This window comes from Phyllobates terribilis, unplaced genomic scaffold (assembly GCF_046119375.1).
Source record: "Phyllobates terribilis strain yellow unplaced genomic scaffold, ASM4611937v1 Scaffold_3__8_contigs__length_932513732, whole genome shotgun sequence".
NCBI lineage: Eukaryota > Metazoa > Chordata > Amphibia > Anura > Dendrobatidae > Phyllobates > Phyllobates terribilis.
The window spans coordinates 497838137-497857781 of NW_027362763.1; positions in this window are offsets into that span (position 1 = coordinate 497838137).

Consider the following 19645-nt stretch of genomic DNA (forward strand, 5'->3'; position numbering starts at 1 on the left):
GGTCCAGCCAGTCATCTCGATGTAGCAGAGCTGAAGCTGTCGTGGGAACCATGGAAAGGTAAGGATGAGGTTGGTTTATTATTTTTCTTTTATTGCAGGAGATCGTTGGCTTCAGCTGGAATGGGTGTGATGGTAAGTATGGTTTAATTTAGAACAATAAAGAATTGTGTCTTTATTTCAATTAAAGGACTTTATTCTGGGTGTTGTGTTTTTTTTAAATACTTTCATGGAAATTCATGGCGGTCATGTCTAATACTGGCGTGACCCCATGAATTTTGGGCTTGGGGCCAGCTGATAATACCAAGCTGGCCCTAACCCCTTTATTACCCAGTGAGCCACCGCACCAGGGCCCTGGATGAGTTGGGTACAGCGCCAGAAGATGGCGCTTCTATGAACGCGCCATTTTCCGGGGTGGCTGCGGACTGCAATTTGTAGCGGGGGGGGGCCCAGAAAGCTTGGGCCTCCCTGCGCTGCAGATTCCAGCCCCCAGCTGCCTAGTTGTACCTGGCTGGACACAAAAATAGGGCGAAGCCCCACGTACTTTTTTTTTAATTATTTCATGAAATTCATGAAATAATTAAGAAAAAAAGGCCTTCCCTATATTGTTGTGTCCGGCCAGGTACAAATAGGCAGCTGGTGGTTGGGGGCAGCCCGTTCCTGCCTGCTGTACCTGGCTGGACACAAATATAGTGCGAAGCCCCACTTCAATTTTTTTTAATTATTTCATGAAATTCATGAAATAATTAAGAAAAAAAGGGCTTCCCTATATTGTTGTGTCCGGCCAGGTACAAATAGGCAGCTGGTGGATGGGGGCAGCCCGTTCCTGCCTGCTGTACCTGGCTGGACACAAATATAGTGCGAAGCCCCACTTCAATTTTTTTAAATTATTTCAGGAAATTCATGAAATAATTTAAAAAAAATTGACGTGGGGCTTCGCACTATATTTGTGTCCAGCCAGGTACAGCAGGCAGGAACGGGCTGCCCCCAACCACCAGCTGCCTATTTGTACCTGGCCGGACACAACAATATAGGGAAGCCCTTTTTTTCTTAATTATTTCATGAAATAATTTAAAGAAAATTGACGTTGGGCTTCGGCCTGTTTTTGTGTCCAGCCAGGTACAACTAGGCAGCTGGGGGCTGGAATCCGCAGCGCAGGGAGGCCCAAGCTTTCTGGGCCACCCCCGCTACAAATTGCAGTCCGCAGCCACCCCGGAAAATGGCGCGTTCATAGAAGCGCCATCTTCTGGCGCTGTACCCAACTCATCCAGGGCCCTGATGCGGTGGCTCAGTGGGTAATAAAGGGGTTAGGGCCAGCTTGGCATTATCAGCTGGCCCTAAGCCCGAAATTCATGGGGTCACGCCAATATTAGACATGACCACCATGAATTTCTAGTAAAGTATTTAAAAAAAACACAACACCCAGAAAAAAGTCCTTTAATTGAAATAAACACACAATTCTTTATTGTTCTAAATTAAACCATACTTACCATCACGCCCATTCCAGCTGAAGCCAACGATCTCCTGAAATAAAAGAAAAATAATAAAGCAACATCATCCTTACCTTTCCATGGTTCCCATGACAGCTTCAGCTCTGCTACATCGAGATGACAGGCTGGACCGCCGCAGAACGCTGCCATCCAGCCTGTCATCCCGCAGACACTGAGAAGCGCAGGCTTGCTTGCGCTCCACAGTGTCTCTCTGTGAAGGCATCCAGATGAGCCGAGTTAATGTCCAATGAACTCAGCTCACCTCCTGCACGTCACTGACAGCGTGGGAAAATTCTCCTGCACTCAGCGCTTCAGCGTGGGAGAATTCTCACACTGAAGCGCTGAGTGCAGGAGAATTCTCCCACGCTGTCAGTGACGTGCAGGAGGTGAGCTGAGTTCATTGGACATGAGCTCACCTTATGCACGTCACTGACAGCGTGGGAAAATTCTCCTGCACTCAGCGCTTCAGCGGGAGAATTCTCACGCTGAAGCGCTGAGTGCAGGAGAATTCTCCCACGCTGTCAGTGACGTGCAGGAGGTGAGCTGAGTTCATTGGACATGAGCTCACCTTATGCACGTCACTGACAGCGTGGCAGAATTCTCCTGCACTCACCGCTTCAGCTTGAGAATTTTCCCACGCTGTCAGTGACGTGCATGAGGTGAGCCGAGTTCATTGGACATGAACTCGGCTCATCTGGAAGTCGTCACAGAGAGACGCTGAGCAGCGCAAGCAAGCCTGCGCTTCTCAGTGTCTGCGGGATGAGAGGCTGGATGGCAGCGTTCTGCTGCGGTCCAGCCTGTCATCTCGATGTAGCAGAGCTGAAGCTGTCGTGGGAACCATGGAAAGGTAAGGATGAGGTTGCTTTATTATTTTTCTTTTATTTCAGGAGATCGTTGGCTTCAGCTGGAATGGGCGTGACGGTAAGTATGGTTTAATTTAGAACAATAAAGGATTGTGTCTTTATTTCAATTAAAGGACTTTATTCTGGGTGTTTGTGTTTTTTTTAACTTTGACTATGGGGTTAGTAATGGGGGTGTCTTATAGACGCCTCTCCATTACTAACCTGGGCTTGATGTCAGCTGGCATTATAAGCTGACATCAACCCCAACCCTATTACCCCCTGCCACCGCACCAGGGCAGCGTGGAAGAGCGAGGCTAAGTGCCAGAATTGGCGCATCCTATGAATGCGCCATTTCTGGGGCGGCTGACGGCTGGTGTTTCTAGCCTGGGAGGGGGCCAATATTCATGGCTCCCTTCATGGGCTATTAATATCAGCCCCCAGCTGTCTGCCTAGCCTTTGCTAGCTATTAAATTAGGGGGGACCCCACGTCATTTTTTTGGGGGGGTCCCCCATTTTAATAGCTAGTAAAGGCTATGTATTCAGCTGGGGGCTGATATTAGTAGCCTGGGAAGCTCCGTGAGTATTACCCCCTTCCCAGGCTTCAAACATCTGCCCCAGCCGTCTGCTTAACCTCCGCTAGAGCCTAAAATTAAGGGGAACCCCACGCCAATTTTTTTAATAATAAATCCTTTATTTTAATACTAAATGACAAGTATAGTAACCAACACTATCACTGTACTTCATATATATGTGACTGACATGTTTCTATCTATCTAATCTATGTGTGAAGCTCTATTCTGTCTGTTGTAAATTGTCGGGTACCGCTGCTGAATTGCCGGCCGGCTTTTTTAAAGAGACGGTGCATGAAAACACTATTATTTTTTTTGATAAATCCTTTACGCTAAATGACAAGTACAGTAAGCAGCACTTTCACTGTACTTCGTATATATGTGGCTGACATGTTTATATCTATCTAATCTATGTGTGAAGCTCTATTCTTTCGGTTCTAAATTGTCGGGTACCGGTGTATGCCGCTGCTGAATTGCCGGCTTTTCGTGTTTCACTGTGAGCACTGTTCCCATCGATTTGGGCAATCACTGTAATGCCACAACCACCATGACTGTGGCATTACAGTGAGTGGCAGACAATCCCTGCATGATTGGTGCTCTAAATAGCGCCAGACATGCAGGACACGACTTTTGGTGCACGAACAGTTATCGAACATAACCTCGAACAGCCGAATTTTTTGCAAATCGTTCGGGTTCGTCGAACAACTCGAACACCGCCCAAAACAGCTCGAATTTGAGATTGGCGAACAGTTCTAGTCGAACACCGCTCATCTCTAATCTTGACTTCAGCAAAGCATTTGACAAAGTATCTCACATCATCCTTATTGAAAAAATGACCAAGTATGCAATGGACCAGGCAACTGTTAGGTGGATTCATAACTGGCTTAGTGATCGGACTCAAAGGGTGGTTGTAAATGGCTTCACATCCAGCTGGATGAATGTCTCAAGTGGGGTACCACAGGGCTCCGTCCTGGGACCTGTATTGTTCAACATCTTTATCAATGATTTAGATGAAGGAATTGAGGGTAAACTGATTAAATTTGCTGATGACACAAAGCTAGGAGGGATAGCTAATACTAGAGAAGAGAGAGAGAGGATTCAAAAAGACCTAAATAAACTGGAGCAGTGGGCAGCAACCAACAGAATGGTTTTTAACAGGGAAAAATGCAAAGTACTACATCTGGGCAATAAAAATGAAAAAAGCATATACAGAATGGGAGGAATAGAGCTAAGCAACAGTACATGTGAAAAAGACTTAGGTATACTAATAGATCATAGACTGAACATGAGTCAACAGTGTGATGCAGCAGCAAAAAAGGCAAATACAATTCTGGGATGTATTAACAGAAGCATACAGTCTAGATCACGTGAAGTCATTATCGGTCTTTACTCCTCTTTGGTCAGACCTCATCTGGAATACTGTGTACAGTTTTGGGCACCACATTTTAAAAAAGACATAGACAAACTGGAGCAAGTTCAGAGAAGAGCGACCAGAATGGTGACTGGTCTGCAAACCATGTCCTATGAGGAACGGTTGCAGGATTTGGGAATGTTTAGCTTGCAAAAAAGAAGACTGAGAGGAGACTTAATAGCTGTCTACAAATATGTCAAGGGCTGTCACATTGTAGAAGGATCATCTTTATTCTCATTTGCACAAGGAAAGACTAGAAGCAATGGGATGAAACTAAATGGGAGGAGACACAGATTAGATATTAGAAAAAACTTTTTGACAGGGTGATTAATGAGTGGAACAGGCTGCCACGAGAGGTGGTGAGTTCCCCTTCAATGGACGTCTTCAAACAGAGGCTGGACAGACATCTGTCTGAGATGATCTAGTGAATCCTGCTTTGAGCAGGGGGTTGGACCAGTTGACCCAGGAGGTCCCTTCCAACTCTACCATTCTATGATTCTATGATTCTATGAGTCCAACCCCAAGAACACCGTCCCAATTGTAAAGCATGGCTTTTGCATTGTTTTCATCAAAATTATGTTAACTAAGTACCCTATATTATATTCATGCACTATTGCTGTTTATTTATTTACTGCAGGGTATTTGCTTAATATGTTTAGTTCTTTGGTTACCTGTCTGTCTACGGCTTCCAGTACCTCAGCTTCCTGTCTGTTATCCTTCTGTGGCTTCCAATACCTCTCATATTTGTGTCCTGTGTGCCTCACCTGTCTGCTGCACCTCTCTCACAGACCTTGGGCTTGGAGGATCCACCTCACCAGGTGATCCTAACTTTTGAGTAATATCCAAAGGAGGTGTAGGATAATAGATTCTGAGGGTGGAATCAAATATAGATCCAAGTCATAAAGACTTCACCATCTATCCCAATTGAGGTGGTACGTGTGTGTCACTAAAAATATGCACCCAGAGGTCTGTGAAACTCATATATTGACCATGCACATAACTGCTGCTCCAGGAGTCTATGATGCAGTGCATATAGGAGCTCAAAGTCTATAGAGCAGTCTACATTCTCCTGCCTGTAAGAGCATAGAGTGGGTAACCCTTTCTGCAAGAAATAATGGCTGCTGCGTTTCTTCCAGCAAGGCTTTGTGCACTTCATCATTTCTCAAATGCCATCCGAATCCACCAGTAATTTTACCAGGTGACAATGCTTGGCAGACAAGTAGATGACTTGGAGCATATGCCTATTTCCTTGACACACAATCAGATGGCTATCTGCAATACAACAAAGAAAGAGGAGGCGGCGTATTCGGAGTAAGAGAAACAGTCATGGTGGATGGCAATAATGGAGATGATGACACAGATCAGGTACTACTTAAGTGTGCAGCCTGGTTGACAGAAAGATGAGTGTGAAGAGAAGGGAGAGGAGAACAATATAATGTTTGCTCTGATTGGTGGCTTTCTTGCATTTCCCAAATGAGCAGGTGATGTTTCTGTATGTGCTTATGGAGATCTGTGGTTCCTAGTCTATTCGTGCCAGGGCACTAACAGCTTATTTTCCTCTTGCACATCTTGCAGCGGGTCAAATGGTCATCAAAGTACAAAATAAATCCCACATAAGAGATGCCTACATGTACAACTCGCCACTACCAGGGCTAAAGTTTTTTGGTGCTGTTGAGTCTCCTCCATTTACAACACAAATGATGCAAGACATGCAGATTTTGCTCTGGAATAACTTCTAGCTATCTGTTGCCTGTGTTGTGTATTGCCAAGACCAATACCCCACTTCTCTGGTGACATCACTTCCTCGGCACTCTGTCTGGTTCCAAGGTCTTGTCCACAATAGAATCATCATCATTATCATTGTCCTCCCTGATTTAGCTGAGGACAATGCTAAATCAGTTGCTTATGTGAGGGAAATATCCTGGGTGTCCTGCTCCCCTGTCTGATTCCCATCTCGCAATTAGCCCTGGCTCAGAATGCTACTACCACTGACAGTGCCCCTACTACCATGGATGGCAGATGTAGAAACAGAGCCTCCTACCTATGTCATCCGAGTACAGGGGTTGACTTTTAATCAATCAGAAAAAGTTTTCTAGTGTAACATCTTCCTTAGATTCTGGGGTGCTTTGGGTTATGGGTCTAAGGAACAAAACAGAAACAGAAACAGGTGTCATTGACAGAATTGAAATTCCGCTCTGTACAACATTAAGCGCTATGGTGGTGGAGGAAGAGGACTGAGCAAAACACTAATGCAAGCTGATGGTGTAATTGTCAGAGGTTACATCATCATGTTGTGACTGAGCTAAAGTAATGTGACATATATTCCATGATGTTCTCTGCTTCATCCCTTCTTAGGGATTTGGCCAGGATTAATGGTGTTCTTATTGCTGAGAAATACAGGCAGATACTGATCCATCATTCAATACCATCAGGGAGGAGTCTGATTGTCTTCAAATGTATTCTGCAGCAGGAAAATGACCCCAAGTATTTTTAGAGGGAAGAACACGGAGTTCTATCCCTAAAGTTATGATATGGCCCCCACAAAGTCATGATATCAAAATTGAGTCTGTTTGGGATTACATAAAGAGGCAGTAGGATTTGCACAAGCCCAAATCCACATAAGCTAGCTGCTAGTACTCCAAGATGTTTTGAACAGTCTTCCTGCCAAGCTCCTTCAAAAACTGTGTGCAAGTGGACTTAGATGAGTTGATGCTGTTTAGAAGGCATAGGTTGGCTACACCAAATTTGACCAAGAGTTCTGTTTGGTTAATTCACTTTGTATTTTGTTAATTGATAAAAAAATAAACTATTTACACTTACACATTTTTTAAAGCAATCTTACTTTACAGTATTCTTTCTTGCTACTTGCTTTAAACTTTTGTACAATATTCTATATATATTGTACATGTATTCTATTTTGTAATGTTCATTATTATTCATATTGCACACTTGTAAAATGTCTTTTCATGTTTTCATATGTCGAACACAAGTAATTAATTTTGGTTATCTCGTAACCTAAAGTCACTATCCTTGAAAATTCCACCACAGCTGTAACAATATTTTTTTATCTCAACCATGAGCTTGAAAATAATAAGTTGCTGTGCGGTACCATCAGATTGCAGATGATTGTGTGAGCAAAACATGCTATTGTTGAGAGAGATTGCCTATTTTCAAATTTTATATTCGAGGTAAATATGGACATTCACCACTTTCTTCGAGAAATATCTCCAACAGCTACAGTACTATTACTTTGTTTTCACTTCTTCAGAGATACTACCCCATATTTGTATATACTGTGCACTTCAACAAAAGGTAATTTAATGGGGTTGTCCCATGAACAAAGTACATTTTAATCAATACATTTTGGAATAAAATTAAGTTCCACAATTGTATGTGTTTAAAAAATGTTCCCGTGCTGAGATAATCTTATAAATGTGCCCCTGCTGTGTACTGTGTAATGGCTGTATCTGACCGTGCAGAGACATGGTTTGATCATACCACAGCTCCTTGCGGGAGGAAGCAAAAGACAGGACAGCACAGGATTGCAGATATTGCTTTATGTAAGGTAAAACATATTTATAAACAGGCAAGATGTTTCACCTCACAGAAAGCAGCAGATGTGACCCCATGCTGTCCTGTCTGTATACTCTCTTTTGCTTCCTTCCCTGTTCAGGTGATGTGGTATGATTAGACCATGTCTCTGCATGGTCAGACACAGCCATTACACAGTACATAGCAGGGGCACATTTATAAGATCATTTCAAAACAGAAACAATATTTTTTCATACATGCAATTGTGTAACTTATTTTCATTCTAAGATGTATAAATTAAAATGTACGTTATCATTGGGCAACCCCTTTAACTGTCTGAGTGCTAAAGGAATTTGTAACATTCTCTTGCAATGTTATTAAAGAATCTGTATTTTTTCCCAGGAAACAGCACTACTGGACTGTGTCTGCTATTGCAGTTCCATCCATTTGCATTGACTTACAATGACATGCGAATCAGACAACTTGTAAAAAAAACCTCACTCTGTTTTTGAATTCTAAACAAATCCTTTTATTTGAAGACATGGAGCTAAATCACCAGCATTTTGTGAAAATGTTTATCGATCAATTGAATAAATATATTTGAAATTAATAGTTTTCTTGTACCAATATATTTGTATGACTTTCAATCAATATAAAATATAATATGAAGCAGGAACAGCAAAGTAAAAGAGGGGAAAAATCCAGAAAGCTAAAAACACAGCAATCAAAAAAGGTGGAGACAGTGATCATTAGGGATGACCTGTACCAGTATTGGACATACCATTAGTGCAACAAAGTGGAGCAGCTCAGGGGCCCAAGAGGTAAGGGAGTTCACTCTCACCTCAAAAACAGGTGGAATTGTGCATTATGATGAACAGAATAAACTTCCTCAAGCTACTTACTATTTTTCAGTGTTTTTTGACACCAATATTATTTGTACCTTGTATGATTGTATTAAATGAGCCCTACATAGCATGCAATCAATGAATAAAATCAATAGAAGGACTACACAGCACACCTCTAACTAAAAGGTGTATGCCATATATGAGGATAGGTGAGGATAGTGTGTAAGTAGGGTACAAATGGGTCGTCCACCATCCTACACAAATTGAGAACTGTTGCTACCTAAACCAATCTGTTGTTTTCTGGACTGTCAAGGACCGCCACATTTTTTGTTGTTGCTGTGGATTACAGATGACCTTGTTGTAGTGGAGATACGAACTCGTTGCAAATGAATGCCATGCTTAATGGGAGTAATAATATATGACAATCTCCTCTTCAGAGAGGAAAAGGGCTAGAACTCAAGAACAACTAAAGCAAAGCCACCCAATGGTCTAAATCTTTTTGGTGTGGTTGTAAATTATGTTCCTTAGTAGCATTGGTCTTTTCATATGGGCAACAGGTACTTTTTTAACTAATTTGCACAAATGCCACTTCAATCTTTGAAGCCACTATAGTTTTCTTGAGTGCATACAGTTAATAGTCAATGAATATGATGGAGACACAAAGTATAGGACCTAAACCAATTGGATTTTTGAACATTTTCTGCCCATTTTTTGACATGGAGAACAATGGACTTTTCCACTTTTCCAAACCGGCTCTTTTTTGCACATTTTTTGCATGCTCTTTTGAAATGATCAGATCTGACAAAATTTGCATTAGCTAAATCACGTGGATTTTACCAGGAAATTAAATTCCTAGCGAATTAGTTCTCCACTGATTGAATGCTCCATATCATGCTCTGGGGTATCTTCAGACCCCAAATAATAATAAAACAAGGTAAGATGTAAAAAGAAAAAAAAACTCACTGATCACCTTTTCAGACACCTATTGGTGGCACTAGAGTTCTAGTCCTATTCTTCTCTGAAGAGGATATTTGCATATTAAATTCCCAGAGGAACATTGCTTTGCCTATATGTCTTCTTACATCGGTTTGGCTCTCTTAACAAAGAGAAACATATCTCAATATACCCTCTGTTAATAGGAGAAACACACTGGTCACAAAGTTCCCCACAAACTATCACCATTAGCATTTAGTAGATGCTGCTCATAAGTCACCAGGGTTGCTGTGTGTCCTTTTAGAGTCAATACAATGAGTTGGTGGTCACAGTTGGGTTAGAAGATCAGCATTAAAATGTGGACTAATGTGCTGTGGAAATGTTAAGAGTATACACAGAGTATAAAAGGCTTTTGCTTCCCAACAGTAAAGGTGAAACCTACTGTATGAAGACAGACAGCATAAATGAAGGAAGAAGATTGTGGAGCCTAGCATAAAGTGTCTACATTGAAGATAGCTATCAGTGGGATTAAGTTGAGGTAAAAAAAAACACTTTTTTTATGTTGTGCTACTCCAAGGCTATACAAAGAACCATAGAGGAGCAAAGCGAGAAGCTCCAGTCTGTATCACTGTTAGTGTAGCTTGTCTGAGGTTAGAGAAATTAAGCCAACAGAATGACTATACTAACACTGCACACATAGAGAGAAAGTAATGTTAGCACAGATAGGAGTAAAGAGATTTATTCTTGAGAGTGAAGAGTGCATAGCTCAGATAGTTAAATAGATTCTGACTGTGAAAAAGTGTACCACGGCAGAGATGAATAACTGTATGAATAAGTCACAGGGGTGCACAAAGATTGCCAAAAGTGCTTTAGCTGTCAAGAAAGTGGACTGAGTCAAAGAAAGAAATTGTGTCAAAGTGAAGGTGATGCTGCTGGGGAGAGAGTCACAATTACAAGAGCACTGATGTTGGATACCAGCTAGTGATGGGCGAGTACTAAAATGCTCGGGTGCTCGATGCTCTGGTCAAACAAACCGGAAAGCTCGGGTGCTCGACCGGAGCAACGAGCCCAATGTAAATCTATGGGAAACACAAGCATTTTTCAGGCTGCTCTCCCCGGCGGTCTGCAGAGGTCCAAAAAATTGCCAAAATCGATGAGAACAGAGCTCAAATGACATGTGAGCAGCAGGGGGAAGACCCCTGGAAGCATTTATGACTCCCAGGTCACTGCTGTCAGCAACGTTGTCAGAGGTATTATGCCACTTTTACGGACTCACAATAAAACATACAAAAATGAAACCAAAATGGATTTTCCTCAAAAATATGTTAAGGAACATCCTTTCCAGCATAATGACTTGTATATAAGGAAAAATAAATGACCAAAACCAAAAATACTCCTGCACACCTTGGGCTATATTCACACGTAGCGTTTTTGATGTGTTTTTTCACTTTTGCATTGCTTTCAACCGTGGCAAATGCATTCGCTGGGAAATGTCATTTTAACATTTTACAACCTTATCTGGCCATGTGGTGTGTGAGATATCATCAGACACATCATGTTTAATTTATGAAGGAGGGACTCTGAAAGTCACAAAGCCTATTTTTATAGGGCCATCAGTCGACCTTTACTATTCTTAAAGGGCCAGCAGTTGGCCCTCAGTATTTTTAGAGAGCCATTAGCTGCCTATGCTTTGTTGTTCCCATTAATAAAGAGTGGGTTTCCTATACTGTTATTGCGTAAGCAGTGAGTGGCAGGTCAGCCCAAAATTTGGACTCACCCCAATACCCCTTTGAAAATTTGGACGCACCCCAATACCCTTTTGAAGAGACTTAGAGGAGGGCCTCCTGAAAACAATGCCCCCATTATTAGGAAGTGGGTCTCCCATACTGTTTGCCTATGCAGTGAATGCAAGGGCCGCCAAAAATTTTAGCCTACTCCAATGCCCCTTGGAAGAGACGTAGAGGAGGGCCTCCTGAAAAAACAAGTTCCCATTATTAGGAAGTGGATCTCCCATTGTGTTTGCCTATGCAGTGAATGCAAGGGTTGCCAAAAATTTGGAGGCACTCCAATGCTCCTTGAAAGAGACATGGAGGTCAGAGGGCCTCCTGAAAACATTGTTCAAATTATTAGGAAGTGGGTCTCACATTGTGTTGGCCTATGCAGTGAATGCAAGGGCTGAAAAAAAAATTGGGAGGCACTCCAATGACCCTTGGAAGAGACATAGAGGGCCTCATAAAAAAATGTTCCCATTAGAAAGGAGCGGGTCTCCTATACTTGTAATGCCCATGCATTAAGTATATGGGCTGACAAACATTTTCCCCTGGGGGGTATACATGAACATACTGTATAACAATTTTTTTTTACAGGCATCATAAACACCCTTTAAAAAAATTATGTGGGTGTTGCATTATGGACCACGGTCACCCTGGTGATATGGTGGTGAAGGATGAGGATGAGGAGAAGGAGGAGGGCAAGAGCAAATAGCCAAAATCATGAAGCGTATACCCATGTGTGGGTGTGAAAAGGTGCATGGGAATACACCTCCCAAAAAATACACTGGATTTGAGTTTATGTTACGCTGCTATCATTCAGTGGTGTTTAGAAATCTGGTCCAATCCAGTCCTAGTTCATTTTTATAAGAGTCAGCCTGTCAGCATTTTCAGTTGACAGGCGGATGCGCTTTTCAGTTATAATTCCACCAGTGGCACTAAAAACCCGCTCTGATAAAACGCTAATGGCAGGGCAGGCCAGGACCTCCAAGGCATAGAGAGCCAGTTCACTCCACGTGTCCAGCTTGGATACCCAATAATTAAAAGGCACAGAGGAATCACAGAGGACGTTGGTACGGTCGTCAAGGTACTCCCTCTTCCAAAACTTTGCACTCCTTGTGAGAGTACCCCATGCCTCAGGGCCTGTGCGATGGGAGGGGTTGAGTAAACTCTCCCAGAACTTTGACAGTGTTCCCCTGCCTCTGCTGGATTGGAGTTGTAACTCTCTCGGCTGTACTCCTTGGTTGTCCATCGAACTGTGACCTCAGCCGCCAGTGTTTTCAGCTGGGAATTTTTTTAATAGTTCCATAACAATGGCCTTCTGGTACGGCCCCATTTTTGTAGACCTGTCTACCTCAGGAATAAGAGATATAAAGTTCTCCTTGTAGTGTGGGTCTAGAAATGTCATCAACCAGTAATGACTGTGACCCAAAACTCAGCCATGCGTGCCAGACTGCTAACAGGCAAGACTTCTGTAACGGGTCTGGGAGGCGGAACCTCTGAGCAACTTATACAAGGGGCAGTCCTTGTAAGGAAGCGGGTGGCGACCAGGGAAGACAGGCAGGCAGTCACAGCAGGTGACCGGGACAGTCTCTGGGCAAACGGGCAGGAGGTCACGGCAAGTGACCGGGACAGTCTCTGGGTAAACGGGCAGGAGGTCACAGCAAGTGACCGGGACAGTCTCTGGGTAAACGGGCAGGAGGTCACAGCAAGTGACCGGGACAGTCTCTGGGTAAACGGGCAGGAGGTCACAGCAAGTGACCGGGACAGTCTCTGGGTAAACGGGCAGGAGGTCACAGCAAGTGACCGGGACAGTCTCTGGGTAAATGGGCAGGAAGTCACGGCAAGTGACCGGGGCAGTCTCTGGGTAAACGGGCAGGTACGACCTGTGACAGCTGAGCCTCCAGGTAGGCTAGCAGGCAGGTAGCAGATGAGCGCTCCCAGGTGAGCGGGCAAGAGTCTCTGGACTGGCAGGTGGTCACGGCACGTGACGGCGGAGCCTCCAGGTAGGCTAGCAGACAGGTAGCAGGTGAGCGCTCCCAGGTGAGCGGGCAAGAGTCTCTGGGCTGGCAGGTGGTCACGGCACGTGACGGCGGAGCCTCCAGGTAGGCTAGCAGACAGGTAGCAGGTGAGCGCTCCCAGGTGAGCGGGCAAGAGTCTCTTGGCTGGCAGGTGGTCACAGCACGTGACGGCGGAGCCTCCAGGTAGGCTAGCAGACAGGTAGCAGGTGAGCGCTCCCAGGTGAGCGGGCAAGCTGGTCCATAGACAGACTGACAGGTGTCGGAAGGCAGACCGTCGGACCTCAGGCTAGCAAGCAGGAAAGCGGATGACAAGCAGGAATCAGGCAGCAAACTGGCAGGCAACTGGCAGGCAACTGGCAGGTAACAGGCAGGTAACAGGCAGGTAACAGGCAGGTAACAGGCAACGGGACCTGAGGGCTGAAGCAGAGTAGTGAACAGTGCAACAACATTGCTCGGGCACCTCCATTTTGGAGGAGGTGCCTTATATATGGAGGGATCCTCCGGTCATTGGCCGGGGACTACTTAGGGCAACGCGTGCGGCCCCTTTAAGAGAGGGGGAGCGCGCGCGCCCTAAGCACAGTGACCGGGGGAGAGCGGGCGCTGCAAGCAGAGCGGGAGGAAGCCGCCGGGCACGGAGCAGAGAGGTGAGGGGAACAGCGTCCCTGCCTAGCAGGAGGCAGGGACGCCGACGCTACAACTTCCATGTCCTCACCAAGAGGATGACTGACCATGCTCACCTCCTCCTCTTCCCTGTCCTCAGGTCATCCACGCTAAACAGACAGTATGACAGTTGAGCAGGTAGTACCATCTATAGCACATGAAACTAGCTCCTGTTCTTCCTCCTCCTAATCCTCATTGTCACCCAATCCACGTTGGTATGAGATGAGGTTGGTTTCTTGTTCCAAAACGTGGGGACATCACACACCAGTCGGTGAGCCAGAAGCTGTAAACGCTGCTGTAGTGTGGCGGTTACGGGTCCGTGTGGTGGAACCTCTGTGCTGCGGAGCAAGGAGGGACTCAGAGGGGCGTGACTAAGTATCAACCCAAACCGACCCTGGTCGGACGGCGGCTAATGACTCCGTGACCAGGGAGGATCCGGGCAGAGGGACCAGGTGCTACTCTGGTGACGACCTTGTAAGACAGCAGGTGGCTCCCACGGGGCAGATGGCTGGGACTGACCGGTATGATGGATGGACACAGCAAGCAGGCAGAAATCTCTGGTTAGCTGACAGGTGGTCATGGTACGTGACAGCTGGGCAAGTAGTAGTCTCTAGGTTTACCAGGCAGGAGGTCACAGCAAGTGACGGTGGAGCCTCCAGGTAGGCTAACAGGTAACAGACGGGTGCTCCCAGGTGAGCGGGCTGACGGACACAGCAGGGAACATGCGGGTGCTCCCAGGTGAGTGGGCTGACAGGCCATGCAGGTAACAGGCAGGTAACAGGTGAGCGCTCCCAGGTGAGCGGGCTGACGGACACAGCAGGTAACCGGCGGGTGCTCCCAGGTGAGCGGGCTGTCAGACAAAGCAGGTAACAGGCAGGTGACAGGTGAGCGCTCCAGGAGAGCGGGCTGGCAGGCTTGGCAGGTAACAGGCAGATAACAGGCTGGCAGGCAGGACGAGGAGTCAGGCTAGCAGCGGAACCTGAGGGCTGAAGCAGAGATAAGTAACTGTGCAACAACTTTGCTCAGGCACCTCCATTTTGGAGGAGGTGCCTTAAATATGGGAGGTCCTCTGGCTATTGGCCGGGGACTCCTTAGGGCGGCACACGCTGCCCCTTTAAGAGAGAGGGAGCGCACGCGCGCGCGCCCTAAGCACAGCGCGCCGGCCGCTGCAGGAAGAGGAGCGCAGGAGGACGCCGCGCGGGGAGAAGTCAGAGAAGCTGATGCTACAGTACCCCCCCTTTACGCCCCCTCTTTTTTAGGCTGGCAAGAAATTTTTTAAGGAGAAGCGGGGCATGAATGTTCTCCCTGGGTTCTCAAGTTCTTTCCTCTGGGCCAAACCCCTTCCAATCCACCAGAAAAAAGGTTTTCCCTCTTACCCTCTTGGTGGCCGGAATATTCTCTACCTCAAAAACGTCCTCAGCAGCAACCGGAGCAGGAGGAGTACCTGAATTATTGGTGAAAGAGTTAAAGACAGCAGGTTTGAGGAGAGATACGTGGAAGGAGTTTGGAATGCGTAGGGTGGGTGGAAGCTTCAACTTGTAGGCCACTGGATTGATCTGTTTAAGGACCTCAAATGGACCGATGAACCGAGAACCCAGCTTGTAGGAGGGTATTTTGAGCCGCACGTTTGGAGGAGAGCCAAACCTTGTCTCCCGGACAGAATTGAGGCGGATCCAGACGTCTTTTGTCAGCAAATCTCTTCATCCGCTCGGAAGACTGAAGAAGTGTGGACCTAGTATTCTCCCAAATAGTGGAAAAATCACTGACCAGGGACTCCGCAGCAGGGTTGTCCACAGAAGCGGAGATGGAAAACGGAATCAGGGGGTGTTGGCCATAGACAATAAAGAATGGGGACTTGGAAGTGTATTCGCTCTCATGATTATTATAAGAGAATTCGGCCCATGGTAGGAGGTCCACCCAATCAGTATGGTGGGCATTGACAAAGTGCCAGAAGTAGCTGGTAAGGATCTGGTTGATCCGCTCTACTTGACCATTGGACTGAGGGTGGTAAGCGGAGGAGAAACCCAGGGTGACATCCAGCAGCTTACAGGTAGCTCTCCAAAAGCGTGAGGTGAACTGAACCCCTCGATCCGACACGATGTGGAGGGGTAAGCCATGGAGACGAAAGATATGTTGAAAGAAGTCCTTAGCTAGCTCAGATGCAGACAGGAGGCCAGGCAGAGGAATGAAGTGGGCCATTTTAGAAAAGCGGTCCGCAACCACCCAAATGACTGTTCAACCGGCAGAAACAGGGAGATCGGTAATAAAGTCCATAGCAATGTGTTGCCACGGGGCAGCAGGTACGGGAAGAGGCAGGAGATGACCGGCTGGTAAATGTCTGGGAACTTTGTTGCGGGCACAAGATGAACAGGCTGAGATGAAGTCTACCACATCCTTACGCAGGGTAGGCCACCAGTAATGTCGAGTAATGAGCTGGAAGGTCTTCTTTTGGCCAGCATGGCCAGCTAGTTTAGAAGAAGATTTTTGGGTGAGCACCGCTCCGGAGGAGGAAGCATCAACCTCCTGGTAGAATTGTTTATTGCAGTCCAGACAGTGCAGTACTGGGGCAGAGGAGAAGGCTTGTTTTAAGGAAAAGAAGGCCTCCTCGGCTTCGGGCGAAGATACCTTGGGATATGCCCCCTTACGGGTGAGCGCAGATATGGGAGCCGTCCGGGATGAGAAGTGTGAAATGAAGAGACAATAATAATTGGCGAAGCCCAGGAATCGCTGAATCGCCTTCAACCCCTCCGGACGGGGCCACTTTAGGACAGCAGAGAGTTTCTCGGGATCCATTCACAAACCTGTCTGGGAGATAACATAGCCCAGGAATGGAAGAGAGGTCTGTTCGAAGAGGCACTTCTCATATTTAGCATAGAGGTGGTTCTGCCTGAGCCTAAGCAAGACCCGACGAACATCCATCCGGTGTGTGGGAAGATCCGGAGAGTAGACCAAGATGTCGTCCAGGTATACCACCACGCAGGAGTAAAGAAGATCGCGGAAGATGTCGTTGCCCAGTTCTTGGAAGACAGCGGGAGCATTACAGAGACCGAAGGGCATCACACGGTACTCATATTGACCGTCCCGGGTATTGAATGCCGTCTTCCACTCGTCCCCTTGCCGGATATGAACCAGGTTATATGCTCCACGTAGATCCAGCTTGGAAAAGATCCCGGCGCCTTTAAGGCGGTCAAACAACTCGGAGATGAGTGGCAGGGGGTATTTATTCTTTACCGTGATCTGATTGAGTCCTCTATAGTCAATACAGGGGCGTAGCGAGCCATTCTTTTTTTTGACAAAGAAGAATCCAGCTCCAGCCGGGGAGGTAGACTTCCGGATGAATCCCCTAGCCAGATTCTCTTCAATGTACTCAGACATGGCCCGGGTTTCAGCTGCAGACAATGGGTAAATACGGTCACGGGGTGGAGTGGTGCCAGGTACCAGGTCGATCGGGCAATCATATGGCCTATGAGGTGGCAATGTCTCTGCTTCCTTTTTACCAAAGACGTCAGCATAGGGCCAATATGGAGCCGGAAGACCGGGTAAATTAGCTGGGGTAGGTGGTGGACGGACCGGACGAACCGGAACCAGGCAGGTCCTGTGGCAGTCTGGCCCCCACCGGAGTACTTCACCGGATTGCCAGTTCAACACGGGTTCATGTGTCTGGAGCCAAGGTAGGCCTAGCAATAGGGAGTGAGAGAGTCCGGGTAGCACATGGAAGGAGATTTTCTCAGAGTGCAGCATTCCCACCTGCAGGGTTATGGGTTCCGTGACAAGCAGGATGGTCTCCGGAAGGAGTCTTCCATCCACGGAGGCGACTGAGAATGGTTCAGCCAAAGACTTGGTGGGAATATTGTATTTCTCAACCAGGGACTGGGAAATGAGGTTTCCAGCAGCTTCAGAATCCAGGTGGGCGAATACAAAATGACGGTTCTCTCCCCAGGATATAGAGACAGACAAAGTCAGGAATGGAGAGGGCTCACTTCTGTCTAGGGTGACCTCTCCGAGCGATCCTAGACACTGGAGTTTCCCGGCCTCTCCGGGCAGGAACGGATCAGGTGCTCCTTACTGCCACAATAGAAACAGCTCCCCTCAGCTCGGCTTGACTCTTGGCGAGATTTGACCATCTTTTTCAGGTCGATCTGCATGGGCTCAGGTGAGTGAGCCCGGGGAGTGACTGATGAGGAGACAGGTCTCTGGAAAGTAGGAGCAAGGCGGGTAAACCTTCTCTCACGGGTGGTCTCCTTGGTGCGCTCTTAAAACCGGATGTCAATCCGGGTAGCCAGCGACACCAGGTCATCCAGGGTGGTAGGAATGTCCCGACCGGTGAGCTCGTCTTTAATCTGACCGGAAAGGCCCTCCGAGAAGATGGACACCAGGGCCTCATTATCACAGACAAGCTCAGAAGCGAGGGTGCGGAACGGTATGGCATATTGGCCCACGGTGAGACTCCCTTGGCGGAGACGTAGCAGAGAGAAGGCTGATGAGGTCTTAAGTCCCGGTACATCGAAGACTTTCCAGAAAGCAGTGAGGAAAGACGACAGGTTGGACACCAGGGGATCCCCTCTCTCCCACAGGGGATTTAGCCAAGCCAGTGCCTCCCCAGTGAGATGGGGCATGATGAATGCCACTTTGGCCCGGTCGGAGATAAACTGATGTGCCAGGAGTTCAAAGTGCAGGGTGCACTGGTTTATGAAACCTCGAGCCAAGGCGGGGTCTCTGCCAAAACGAGGCGGTGCAGAAAGCCGGGGACCGGGGCCAGATACCATGGGATTGGTGTGCAGCGGAGCTGCCGGGGTGCGAGTCGTGCAACTAGAAGCGGGTCCTGGTGGAGCAGTCAGTGTGTCCAGGCGGGAGTTGACATTCCGCAGGTGGTTCAGGATGGATTCCTGTTGGGATCTCTGACGGGAGACTTCGTGGTATAGGTCAGAGAGCGAGGGAGCTTGGGTGCCACTGGGTTCCATGACCCGAGCAAACTGTTACGGGTCCGGGTGGTGGAACCTCTGTGCTGCGGAGCAAGGAGGGACCCAGAGGGGCGTGACTAAGTATCAACCCGAACCGACCCTGGTCGGACGGCGGCTAACGACTCCGTGACCAGGGAGGATCCGGGCAGAGGGACCAGGTGCTACTCTGGGAACGACCTTGTAAGAGAGCAGGTGGCTCCCACGGGTCAGATGGCTGGGACTGACCCTTATGATGGATGGACACAGCAAGCAGGCAGAAGTCTCTGGTTAGCTGACAGGTGGTCACGGTACGTGACAGCAGGGCAAGTAGTAGTCTCTATGTTTACTAGGCAGGAGGTCACAGTAAGTGACGGTGGAGCCTCCAGGTAGGCTAACAGGTAACAGACGGGTGCTCCCAGGTGAGCGGGCTGACGGACACAGCAGGTAACAGGCGGGTGCTCCCAGGGGAGCGGGCTGACAGGCCAGGCAGGTAACAGGCAGGTAACAGGGGAGCGCTCCCAGGTGAGCGGGCTGACGGACACAGCAGGTAACCGGCGGGTGCTCCCAGTTGAGCGGGCTGTCAGTCAAGGCAGGTAACAGGCAGGTGACAGGTGAGCGCTCCAGGAGAGCGGGCTGG